General features: G+C 58.8%; 1 non-coding gene across 1 annotated transcript; it reads left to right on the top strand.

Annotated features, from left to right (window-relative positions):
- The first annotated feature begins 12350 nt into the window (after positions 1-12350).
- Positions 12351-12469, top strand: LOC131871815 (5S ribosomal RNA). The gene has a single exon (XR_009370016.1). It is a non-coding gene; the product is annotated as a 5S ribosomal RNA (ribosomal RNA).
- Positions 12470-13499: the final 1030 nt, after the last annotated feature.

The raw sequence follows: 13499 nt of genomic DNA, 5'->3' as shown, positions 1-13499 counted from the left end.
AAGGGAGTGAGAGCCCCAAACATAGCTGGGCGAGGCGCTCACTCCGCTCTTTAATATCTCGTTAATACCGCCAAGGAAATGGCACAAGCACACACACACAAGCATCCTCGGAAGAGGACAGTTCGAGTGACAGGTCAAATCCAAGAGTTCCGAAGACTACCTCCAGGAACAATCGGGAACAAGACCGATTACAAGTCGTCGAGTCTGTTACTGGGCGAACACGAGATGCGCACAGGAAATCGATCAGCCCTCACAATGGCCCAAGGCCAGAGATCGGACTGCTACGATTTACCCCAACAATCATCGTGCCACTCTTCGCAGAGAGGTGATAGACGCCAACGAGCCCGCGCATAGCAATCGAGGTGTAAAAAGGGCGTTGAAGGCAGGAAGCCTGGACGAAAGAGGCTACGAGGTCACCTCGAAGCGGTCTAAGAATCGGGCGCACTTGGGGCGACTACCAGTGCCAACCCCTTATCCCGCGGTGCGTCCGACACACAGAAATTTCCAAGGCGGCCAAGGAGCCTCCCCGCATAGCAATCGGGGTGTGAGGTTACGGATGCAGCATTGATAGCAATCGAGGTGTGAGGCGAAGGATGCAGAAGTGAGAGCCGAGGGATGTAGCAGAGATAGCAATCGGGGTGTGTGATGCAGAAGAGATAGCAATCGAGGTGTGCGGTGGGAAGGGCCCAGCAGCCAGAATGCATGAAGCGACGGATGAAGCAGTGATGACAACCGGGCTGTGAGGAGAGGAGGGATGCAGCCAAGAAAGCAATCAGGGCTCGAGGCAAGGGATGCATCAAGGATAGCAATCATGTTGTGAGGCGAGATTCCAAAGGCTAAACGTGAGAGGCTGCAGGGTCGACTCAGAGAGGTCTATGCATGTGAGAGGCTGAAAGCAAGGTCGACTCGGAGCGGTCTATGCATCGGGCGCGCTTGGGGCGACTACCAGTGCCAACCCCTTATCCCGCGACGCGTCCGACAAAGAGAACGTTCCAAGGCGGCAGAGGAGGTTACCAGCCGAAGGATGCAGTAGCAATAACAGGTATAGTTCCGCGGCGGCCGAGAAGACTCACCGCATAGGAATCGGGATGCGAGGCGAGGGATGCGGCGGGAAGGCCCCGACGGCTAAACGGAAGAGGCTGCAGGGCCGCCTCGGAATGGTCCAAGCATCGGATGCGATTGGGACGACTACCAGTGCCAACCCCTTATCCCGCGATGCGTCCGATACACAGATAGTTCCAAGGCGGCCGAGGAGCCTCACCGCATATCAATCGGGGTGCGAGGCGAGGGATGGGGCGGGAAGGCCCCAACGGCTAGACGGAAGAGGCTTCAGGGCCACCTCGGAATGGTCCAAGCATCGGACGCGCTTGGGGCGACTGCCAGTGCCAACCCCTTATCCCGCGATGCGTCCGATACACAGATGGTTCCAAGGCGGCCGAGGAGCCTCACCGCATAGCAATCGGGGGTGCGAGGCGAGGGATGGGGCGGGAAGGCCCCAACGGCTAGACGGAAGAGGCTTCAGGGCCGCCTAGGAATGGTCCAAGCATCGGACACGCTTGGGGCGACTACCAGTGACAGCCCCCTATCCCGCGATGCGTCCGATACGAAGATGGTTCCAAGGCGGCCGAGGAGCCTCACCGCATAGCAATCGGGGTGCGAGGTGGGGGATGCGGCGAGATGGCCCCAACGGCTAGACGGAAGAGGCCACAGGGCCGCGTCGGAATAGTCCAAGCATCGGACGCGCTTGGGGCGACTACCAGTGACAACCCCTTATCCCGCGATGCGTCCGATACGAAGATAGTTCCAAGGCGGCCGAGGAGCCTCACCGCATAGCAATCGGGGTGCGAGGTGGGGGATGCGGCGAGATGGCCCCAACGGCTAGACGGAAGAGGCTGCAGGGCCGCCTCGGAATAGTCCAAGCATCGGACGCGCTTGGGGCCACTACCAGTGACAACCCCTTATCCCGCGATGCGTCCGATACGAAGATAGTTCCAAGGCGGCCGAAGAGCCTCACCGCATAGCAATCGGGGTGCGAGGTGGGGGATGCGGCGAGATGGCCCCAACGGCTAGACGGAAGAGGCCACAGGGCCGCCTCGGAATAGTCCAAGCATCGGACGCGCTTGGGGCGACTACCAGTGACAACCCCTTATCCCGCGATGCGTCCGATACGAAGATAGTTCCCAGGCGGCCGAGGAGCCTCACCGCATAGCAATCGGGGTGCGAGGCGAGGGATGCGGCGAGATGGCCCCAAAGGCTAGACGGAAGAGGCTGCAGGGCTGCCTCGGAATAGTCCAAGCATCGGACGCGCTTGGGGCGACTACCACTGCCAACCCCTTATCCCGCGATGCGTCCGATACACAGATAGTTCCGAGGCGGCCGAGGAGGTGGGGGATGCAGCGAGATGGCCCCAACGGCTAGACGGAAGAGGCTGCAGGGCCGCCTCGGAATAGTCCAAGCATCGGACGCGCTTGGGGCGACTACCAGTGACAACCCCTTATCCCGCGATGCGTCCGATACACAGATAGTTCCGAGGCGGCCAAGGAGCCTCACCGCATAGCAATCGTGGTGCGAGGTGGGGGATGCGGCGAGATGGCCCCAACGGCTAGACGGAAGAGGCTGCAGGGCCGCCCTGCAGGGCCGCCTCGGAATGGTCCAAGCATCGGATGCGCTTGGGGCGACTACCACTGCCAACCCCTTATCCCGCGATGCGTCCGATACACAGATAGTTCCAAGGCGGCCGAGGAGCCTCACAGCATAGCAATCAGGGTGCGAGGCGAGGGATGCGGCGAGAAAGCCCCAACGGCTAGAGGGAAGAGGCTTCAGGTCCGCCTCGGAATGGTCCAAGCATCGGACGCGCTTGGGGCGACTACCAGTGACAACCCCTTATCCCGCGACGCGTCCGATACACAGATAGTTCCAAGGCGGCCGAGGAGCCTCACCGCATAGCAATCGGGGTGCGAGGCGAGGGATGCGGCGAGAAGGACCCAACGGCTACACGGAAGAGGCTTCGGGGCCGCCTCGGAATGGTCCAAGCATCGGACGCGCTTGGGGCGACTACCAGTGACAACCCCTTATCCCACGACGCGTCCGATACACAGATAGTTCCAAGGCGGCCGAGGAGCCTCACCGCATAGCAATCGGGGTGCGAGGCGAGGGATGCGGCGAGAACGACCCAACGGCTACACGGAAGAGGCTTCGGGGCCGCCTCGGAATGGTCCAAGCATCGGACGCGCTTGGGGCGACTACCAGTGACAACCCCTTATCCCGCGACGCGTCCGATACACAGATAGTTCCAAGGCGGCCGAGGAGCCTCACCGCATAGCAATCGGGGTGCGAGGCGAGGGATGCGGCGAGAAGGACCCAACGGCTAGACGGAAGAGGCTTCGGGTCCGCCTCGGAATGGTCCAAGCATCGGACGCGCTTGGGGCGACTACCAGTGACAACCCCTTATCCCGCGACGCGTCCGATACACAGATAGTTCCAAGGCGGCCGAGGAGCCTCACCGCATAGCAATCGGGGTGCGAGGCGAGGGATGCGGCGAGAAGGACCCAACGGCTAGACGGAAGAGGCTTCGGGTCCGCCTCGGAATGGTCCAAGCATCGGACGCGCTTGGGGCGACTACCAGTGACAACCCCTTATCCCGCGACGCGTCCGATACACAGATAGTTCCAAGGCGGCCGAGGAGCCTCACCGCATAGCAATCGGGGTGCGAGGCGAGGGATGCGGCGAGAAGGACCCAACGGCTAGACGGAAGAGGCTTCGGGTCCGCCTCGGAATGGTCCAAGCATCGGACGCGCTTGGGGCGACTACCAGTGACAACCCCTTATCCCGCGACGCGTCCGATACACAGATAGTTCCGAGGCGGCCGAGGAGCCTCACCGCATAGCAATCGGGGTGCGAGGCGAAGGATGCGGCGAGAAGGACCCAACGGCTAGACGGAAGAGGCTTCGGGTCCGCCTCGGAATGGTCCAAGCATCGGACGCGCTTGGGGCGACTACCAGTGACAACCCCTTATCCCGCGACGCGTCCGATACACAGATAGTTCCAAGGCGGCCGAGGAGCCTCACCGCATAGCAATCGGGGTGCGAGGCGAGGGATGCGGCGAGAAGGACCCAACGGCTAGACGGAAGAGGCTTCAGGGCCGCCTCGGAATGGTCCAAGCATCGAACGCGCTTGGGGCGACTACCAGTGACAACCCCTTATCCCGCGACGCGTCCGATACACAGATAGTTCCGAGGCGGCCGAGGAGCCTCACCGCATAGCAATCGGGGTGCGAGGCGAGGGATGCGGCGAGAAGGACCCAACGGCTAGACGGAAGAGGCTTCAGGGCCGCCTCGGAATGGTCCAAGCATCGGACGCGCTTGGGGCGACTACCAGTGACAACCCCTTATCCCGCGACGCGTCCGATACACAGATAGTTCCGAGGCGGCCGAGGAGCCTCACCGCATAGCAATCGGGGTGCGAGGCGAGGGATGCGGCGAGAAGGACCCAACGGCTAGACGGAAGAGGCTTCAGGGCCGCCTCGGAATGGTCCAAGCATCGGACGCGCTTGGGGCGACTACCAATGACAACCCCTTATCCCGCGACGCGTCCGATACACAGATAGTTCCGAGGCGGCCGAGGAGCCTCACCGCATAGCAATCGGGGTGCGAGGCGAGGGATGCGGCGAGAAGGACCCAACGGCTAGACGGAAGAGGCTTCAGGGCCGCCTCGGAATGGTCCAAGCATCGGACGCGCTTGGGGCGACTACCAGTGACAACCCCTTATCCCGCGACGCGTCCGATACACAGATAGTTCCGAGGCGGCCGAGGAGCCTCACCGCATAGCAATCGGGGTGCGAGGCGAGGGATGCGGCGAGAAGGACCCAACGGCTAGACGGAAGAGGCTTCAGGGCCGCCTCGGAATGGTCCAAGCATCGGACGCGCTTGGGGCGACTACCGTTGCCAACCCCTTATCCCGCGATGCGTCTGATACACAGATAGTTCCGAGGCGGCCGAGGAGCCTCACCGCATAGCAATCGGGTTGCGAGGCAGATTATTGGGAAGGGAACCCCCTGGGATGCGGCTCAAGCAGTGCCCAAAGGGACTGGAATGCGGAATCACATCGAGAGACCCAAATGCTATACGAGGGCTCAAATCGAATTATCGATTTGGCCACGACATGGACGCATCGGAACGACTACCTTTGCCGAACCACTCGCAATTGCATCCATACCGAAACCAATAGACATTTCCGTTAGAGCCCTCGCATAGCATTCGGGAATCTCGCATGCCCCTCTAAATCGACCAATGCTGGCGCTCAATGAAAATCCGAGCGCTACCACCGTTCGAGCGCCAGCATTGGTCGAGTTAGAGGGGCACGGGGGAGAATGCTCCAGTCAACACCTCCCCTATATAAGTTATTTGTCCGATTCTCGCACAACCGTAGTCTGCCTCGTCGAATCAAACAACGGTCCCAGATTCCGACTTCCGTTCCGTAGAGACCCAAAAGCTAGATGGAGGCTCGCAAGAAAGAGAGTCGGCGCATAGCAATCGGGTTTCTCGAACGTTTAGGGACCGAGCTCACTTGCGGATAGGGCAAAATCCGCCAAGCAACCCAAAAGCTAGACGGGGGCTCGAATCGAATCGCCTAGGCGGCCACAACAACGACGTGTTGGATCGACTACCAGTGCCAAACCATTCAGCAAGACTAGTCTGTGTCGAGGCCGGATAGAGATTCTCAGAGAGCGCCCGCATAGCATTTAGGAGACCTGCCGCGTCCCTCACACTCGACAAATGGTGGTGCACGTTTATAAATCCGAGCGATCCCAACCCTTTCAAGCACCAACATCGGTCGAGATAGAGGGGCACGGAGGGGGCTGCGTGAGACAACACAGTCCCCTATATAAGTTATTTGTCCGATTCTCACACATCCGAAGAATGGTCATCAAATCGGACAACAGCCCAAACTTCCGACTTCCGTCCCAGAAAGCCCAAGAGCTATCTAAAACGTTCATGGCCGGAACTCGATCGCGGCTATACCAGTCCGCCAAGCAACCCAAAAGCTAGACTGGAGCTCTAGTCGAATCACCTCTGTGGCCATTGCAAGGACGTGTTGGAGCGACTACCATTGCCGAACCATTCCGCAGGTCGAGTCCATACCAAGGCCGCATAGAGATTCACGATGAGCTCCTGCATAGCAATCAGGAGACTTGCCGTGTCCATCACAATCGATAAATCCTGGTGCAAGATTTTTGCATCCGAGCGCTCCAACCAGTCGAGCACCAGCATCAATCGACATAAACGGGCACGGGGGGAGGATGCTCGAGAACACTACCTCCCCTATATAAGTTATTTGTCCGATTCTCAAGCAGCCGAAGTCTGGTCATCGAATCGGGTCAAAGACCACAACTTCCGACTTTACCCACAATGCAAGTCATCGAATCGAACATCGGCCCCCGAGTCGGACTCCATGCGTATGTCAGGTCATCGGACCCAAATTCCGCCTTCCTGCGCATGGCGGGCCATCAATATCAACTCGGTCATCGGACCCAAACTCCGCCTTTTTGCGTATGGCACGCCTTCAAATCGGTCATCGGACCCAAATTCCGCCTTCCTGTGCATGGCGGGCCATCAACATCAACTCGGTCATCGGACCCAAATTCCGCCTTTCTGCGCATGGCACGCCATCAACTCGGTCATCGGACCCAAATTCCGCCTTCCTGCGCATGGCAGGTCATCGGACACAAATTCAGACCTCGCCAATATGCCTACGTATCGAATCGGTCATCGGACCCAACTTCCGACTTCATCCATACTGTAGGGTCTTTGAGGTTGGCGCGGTGCGCTCAACCCAGGGAGTCGACCCATCGAAGCATACACCTCCCCTATATAAGCTATTTGTCCGATTCCCACACCTGTGTAGTTTGCACCTCTGACCAGGACATCGACCCCAACTTCCGAACTCGACTGCAACGACGGCACCAGCGCCTTGGTGCGCACCTTGCGACGCACAGTCCCAACATTCGCCTTCCTGCACATGGCAGGTCATCGGACCCAAATTCCGACCTCGCGAGTATGCCTACATATCGAATCGGTCATCGGACCCAACTTCCGACTTCATCCATACCGTAGGGTCTTTGAGGTTGGCGCGGTGCGCTCAACCCGGGGAGTCGACCCAACGAAGCATACACCTCCCCTATATAAGCTATTTGTCCGATTCCCACACCTGTGTAGTTTGCACCTCCGATCAAGACATCGACCCCAACTTCCGAACTCGCCTCCAACGACCGAACCAGCGCCTTGGTGCGCACCTTGCAACGCACAGTGCCAACATTCGCCTTCCTGCACGTGGCAGGTCATCGGACCCAAATTCCGACCTCGCGAGTATGCCTACATATCGAATCGGTCATCGGACCCAACTTCCGACTTCATCCATACCGTAGGGTCTTTGAGGTTGGCGCGGTGCGCTCAACCCGGGGAGTCGACCCAACGAAGCATACACCTCCCCTATATAAGCTATTTGTCCGATTCCCACACCTGTGTAGCTTGCACCTCCGATCAGGACATCGACCCCAACTTCCGAACTCGACTAAAAAGACCGCACCAGCGCCTTGGTGTGCACCTTGCAACGCACAGTGTCAACATTCGCCTTCCTGCACATGGCAGGTCATCGGACCCAAATTCCGACCTCATGAGCATACCTACTAATCGAATCGGTCATCGGACCCAACTTCCGACTTCATCCATACCGTAGGGTCTTTGAGGTTGGCGCGGTGCGCTCAACCTGGGGAGTCGACCCATCGAAGCATACACCTCCCCTATATAAGCTATTTGTCCGATTCCGACACCTGTGTAGTTTGCACCTCCGCTCAGGACATCGACCCCAACTTCCGAACTCGCCTGCAACGACCGAACCAGCGCCTTGGTGCGCACCAAAAGTGCGCACTTTTGGAGGGCACTTTTGTGCGCTCCAAAGGTGCGCACTTTTGGAGGGCACTTTTCTGCGCTCCAAAGGTGCGCACTTTTGGAGGGCACTTTTTGGAGGGCACTTTTCTGCGCTCCAAAGGTGCGCACTTTTGGAGGGCACTTTTTGGAGGGCACTTTTCTGCGCTCCAAAGGTGCGCACTTTTGGAGGGCACTTTTTGGAGGGCACTTTTCTGCGCTCCAAAGGTGCGCACTTTTGGAGGGCACTTTTTGGAGGGCACTTTTCTGCGCTCCAAAGGTGCGCACTTTTGGAGGGCACTTTTTGGAGGGCACTTTTCTGCGCTCCAAAGGTGCGCACTTTTGGAGGGCACTTTTTGGAGGGCACTTTTCTGCGCTCCAAAGGTGCGCACTTTTGGAGGGCACTTTTTGGAGGGCACTTTTCTGCGCTCCAAAGGTGCGCACTTTTGGAGGGCACTTTTTGGAGGGCACTTTTCTGCGCTCCAAAGGTGCGCACTTTTGGAGGGCACTTTTTGGAGGGCACTTTTCTGCGCTCCAAAGGTGCGCACTTTTGGAGGGCACTTTTTGGAGGGCACTTTTCTGCGCTCCAAAGGTGCGCACTTTTGGAGGGCACTTTTTGGAGGGCACTTTTCTGCGCTCCAAAGGTGCGCACTTTTGGAGGGCACTTTTGTGCACTCCAAAGGTGCGCACTTTTGGAGGGCACTTTTCCTGTGCTCCAAAGGTGCACACCTAGGTGAGCACCTTCGACCACACCTTGTAGCACACCAAACTCTGACTTTCGACTTCATCCGCAATGCAGGGTCTTTGAGGTTGGCGCAATGCGCACAACCAGGGGAGTCGACCCATCAAACCCAACACCTCCCCTATATAAGCTATTTGTCTGATTCTCATACATGCGTAGCCTGCAGGAGCAATTAGGACATCGACCCCAACTTTCGGCTTCTAAACGAAAACAAGGTCTTTGAGGTTGGTGTAATGCGAACAACTAGGGGAGTCAACCCATCAAACCCAACACCTCCCCTATATAAGCTATTTGTCTGATTCTCATACATGTGTAGTCTACAGGAGCAATTAGGACATCGACCCCAACTTTTGACTTCTTAACGAAAACAAGGTCTTTGAGGTTGACGTAATGCGCACAACCAGGGGAGTCGACCCATCAAACCCAACACCTCCCCTATATAAGCTATTTGTCCGATTCTCATACATGTGTAGCCTGCAGGAGCCATTAGGACATTGACCCCAACTTTTGACTTCTTAACGAAAACAAGGTCTTTGAGGTTGGCGTAATGCGCACAACCAAGGGAGTTGACCCATCAAACCCAACACCTCCCCTATATAAGCTATTTGTCTGATTCTCATACATGTGTAGCCTGCAACAACGATTAGGACATCCACCCCAACTTCTGAATTCGTCTGCGTTGACCGCACCAAAGGTGCACGCCTTGGTGCTCACCAAAATCCGACTTCCGACTTCTTCTGCTATGCGGGGTCTTTGAGGTTGGCGCAGTGCGCACAACCAGGGGAGTCAACCCACCGAATGCAACACCTCCCCTATATAAGCTATTTGTCTGATTCTCATACATGCGTAGACTGCAGCAATGATTAGGACATCCACCCCAACTTTTGACTTCTTAAACAAGACAGGGTCTTTGAAGTTGGTGCAGTGCACACAACCAGGGGAGTCGACCCATCAAACGCAACACCTCCCCTATATAAAGCTATTTGTCCGATTCTCATACGTGTAGTCTGCAGCAGCGATTAGGACATCGACCCCAACTTCCGAATTCGTTTGCATTGACCGCACCAAAGGTGCACGCCTTGGTGTGCACCCTGGAGTGCACTTTGGTGCTCACCTCGGTGCACACTTTGGTGTGCACCTCGGTGTGCACCAAAGGTGCGCACCTTGGAGCGCACCAAAGGTGTACACTTTGGAGCGCACCACATAGGGTCTTTGAGAGGTTGGCGCAGTGCGCACACCAAGGTGGGTGTTGAGGTGCGTGCCGAGGTGGGTGGGTGCTAGGGTGCGCTCCATGGTGGGTGCCAGGGTGGGTGCGTGCTAGGGTGGATTCCAAAGAGGGTCATAGGGTGGGTGCCAAGGTGGGTTGGTGATATAGTGGGTTCAAAGGTGGGTACTAGGGTGGGTTCCAAGGTGGGTCACAAGTTGGGTGCCAGGATGCGTGGGTGTTAGGTTGGGTGCCAAGGTGGGCTCCTGCGTGGGTGGGTGCTAGGGTGGGTTTCAAGGTGGACGCGAGGGCGGGTGCCAAGGTGGGTAACAAGTTGGGTGTTAGGATGGGTGAGTGCTAGAGTGGGTGCCAAGGTGGGTGGGTGCTAAGGTGGATGCCAAGGTGGTTCACAGGGTGGGTGGGTTCTAGGGTGAGTTCCAAGGTGGGTCACAGGTTCAGTGCTAGGGTGGGTGTCAAGGCGGGTGTCGAGGTGCCTGGGTGCTAGGGTGTGGATGCCAATGTGGGTCATAGGGTGGGTACTAGGGTGGGCTGCAATGTGGGTGCCAAGGTGGGTAACATGCTCGGTGGGTTCTAAATTGGGTGCCAGGGTGGGTGTGCACCCACCTTGCCCGAGGTGGGTGCCAAGGTGCCAGTGTGGGTGGGTGCTAAGGTGGATGCCAAGGTGGGTGAGAAGGTGGGTGATAGGTTGAGTGGTAGGATGGGTGGGTGCCAAGATGGGTCACAGGGTGGGTGCAAGGGTGGGTAGGTGCTAGGGTTGGTGTCAGGGTGGGTGGGTGCTAGGTTGGGTTCCAAGGTGGGTGCGAGGGTGAGTGTCAAGGTGGGTCACAGGTTAGGTGCTAGGATGGGTGAGTGCTAGGGTGCAAAGGTGCCAGGGTGGGTGCTAGGATGGGTCGATGCTAGGGTGAGTGGCAAGGTGGGTCCACAAGTGTCAAGGTGGGTGCCGAGGTGGGTGCCAAGTCGGCGACTGCTATGGTGGATGCCAAGGTGGGTCACGGGGTGGGTGCCAAGTTGCTAGGTTGGGTTCCAAGGTGGGTGCCAACGTGGGTGCTAGGGTGCGTGGGTTAAAGGGTGTGTCACAACGTGGGTGCCAGGATGGGTGCGCACCCACACTGGCCAAGACGGGTGCGGGTGCAAGGTTGGGTTCCAAGCCCGGTCACAGGCTGGGTGCTAGGATGGGTGGGTGCCAAGGTGGGCACCAGGGTGGGTGCACCCACCCTGGCCAAGGTGGGTCACGGGGTGGGTCCTAGGGTGGGTAACGGGGTGGGTACTAAGGTGCGTGCCAAGGTGGGTCATAGGGTGGGTGCCAAGGTGGGCACCAGGGTGGGTGTGCACCAACCCTAGCCAGGGTAGGTCACGGGGTGGTTGTCGGGGTGGGCGTCAAGGAGCCAAGGTGGGTGGCAAGTAGCCAAGTTGCGTGCCAAGGTGGGTGTCGGGGTGGGTGCCAAGGATCCAAGGTGGGTGCCAAGGAACCAAGGTGGGTGTCTGGGTGGGTGCCGAGGTGGGAGCCAGGGTGGGTCCCAAGGTGAGTGCAAAGGTGGGTGCCAGGGTCAAGGTGAGTGCCAATGTGGGTTCCAAGGTGCCAGGGTCAGGGTGAGTGCCAATGTGGGTTCAAAGGTGCTAAGTTGGGTGCGAGGTTGGGTGCGAGGGTGGGTGGGTGCCAAGGTGTGCTAGGTGGAAGCCCGGGTGGGTCGGCATCCCATGGGTGTCGAGTTGGGTGCCTGATGGGTGCTTCTTGTCAAGTTTTAGTCGTCGGGACTCATTTCGAGCCTTAGAGGTCGTTTCTTGTCCGGTTGCCCTGTCTTCGACCTGGGAACCCAATTTTGGTCCTCGGGTCCCATTTTTTTTTGTCTCGCATCCCACTTTTGGCCTGTGGCCTTTTCGGGGTCGATTCTCGTTTTGGGCATCAGAGCATGTTTCTTCTCCTAAAACCCAATATTTGTTTATTAAGTCTCGGAACACATTTTTGTTCTCGTGGACCCATCATGGGTCTTGGAACGCATTTGTGGTCCTTGGGTCCCATTTTGCATCCCGAAACTTGTGTTTTGGTGCTTGATCCCTATTTTGGGTGCCCACCTTGCACCAAGTGCGCACCCGGGGCAAACCGAGCGCCTTGGTGCACCGGGGCAAGATCGAGCGTGCACCCGAGGCGCCCCGAACATGCACCAAGGTGCACTCGGCCCACATGTGAGCGCAGGTCGTTGCGCCCGAGGTGGTGTGTGGGCACCGCGTTGCAGACGGGACACTGCACGCACACGACGCCCCCTCCAGGTGCACGCACGTAGGCCGGGCCGGGTGCACACCCGACGCCCTAGCAAGGTGCGCGCACCCGGGCAGGGCTCACACTTGGCGAACGGGGCGCACTTCGCGAGGGAGGGTGTGCACCTCGACGGGGGTGGGTGGCCGGGGTGGATTCGCACGTGGGTCGCGGTTTGCTAAGTACACACTGCGACAAGCTCATAACGGGTGCGATCATACCAGCGTTAGTGCACCGGATCCCATCAGAACTCCGCAGTTAAGCGCGCTTGGGCCGGAGTAGTACTGGGATGGGTGACCTCCCGGGAAGTCCCGGTGTTGCACCCTTTTTTAGTTTTTCGCCGGGCGTCGCAATGCTATTTGAATAAACCTTTTGCCCGTTTGCGTTCTCGTCGGGGCCGGGCCGGGCCGGGGTGCGCTGCCCGCACTACCGCGCGCGCGGGGGGCGACACCGAGCGCGCACCCGAGGCGCCCCGAGCACACAGGCCACGGTGCAACCCGGGCGTTGTGCGCGCACCCCGGTGCGCCCGAGGTGCTGCGCGCGCACCCAGGTGAAATCGGTGTGCACCTCGGCCAGTGCGCGCTCGGTCGAGTCGCGCACGTTGGCCAAGGTGCACGGTGATGTTTCTTACTCTAAGGTTCCGCACCAGACGCCCGGGACAGGTGAGCGAAGCTGGGCGGGGCCGGGTGCGCGGCCGGGGCAGGTGCACGCAGCTGGAGAGAGCTTTGGAGCACACTTCGGAGCGCACCAATGATGCGCTCCATTCAAAAGTTTCCTGAAAAGGCAAAAAAAGTTGAGATTATAGAATTTCCCACTTGAGAGATTGTAAAAAAAAAAAATTTAAAATGAAGGAAACGCGGGTGCCAAGGTGTGCGCAGCCCAGCCAAGGTGTGCGCACCAAGGCGCCCACCCTGGCGAAGGTGCACGCAAGGTGCGCACCCGAGGCAAACCGGACAATTAACCCAACTTTCGACTTCGCGCGCACCTTGGAGCGCACTTCGGAGCGCTCCTTGGTGCGCACCAATCTTGGGCACCTCGGAGTGCACCATGGCGCCCACCAAGGTGCGCACCCGGGGCAAACCGAGCTCCGACTTCGTGCGCACCTTGGAGCGCACGAAAGGTGCGCACCATGGCGCCCACCAAGGTGCGCAGCCCAGCCAAGGCGTGCGCATCAAGGTGCGCACCCTGGCGAAGGTGCGCACCCGGGGCAAACCGAGCTCCGACTTCGTGCGCACCTTGGAGCGCACAAAAGGTGCGCAACCCAGCCAAGGTGTGCGCACCCCGGTCAAACCGAGCTCCGAATCGTGCGCACCAGAGGTGCACGCCATCGTGCGCACCTTGGAGCACACTTCGGAG

This window comes from Cryptomeria japonica, unplaced genomic scaffold (genome assembly GCF_030272615.1).
Source record: "Cryptomeria japonica unplaced genomic scaffold, Sugi_1.0 HiC_scaffold_466, whole genome shotgun sequence".
NCBI lineage: Eukaryota > Viridiplantae > Streptophyta > Pinopsida > Cupressales > Cupressaceae > Cryptomeria > Cryptomeria japonica.
Note: the sequence above shows the minus strand (reverse complement) of the source record. Positions and strands in the feature narration are given on the sequence as shown.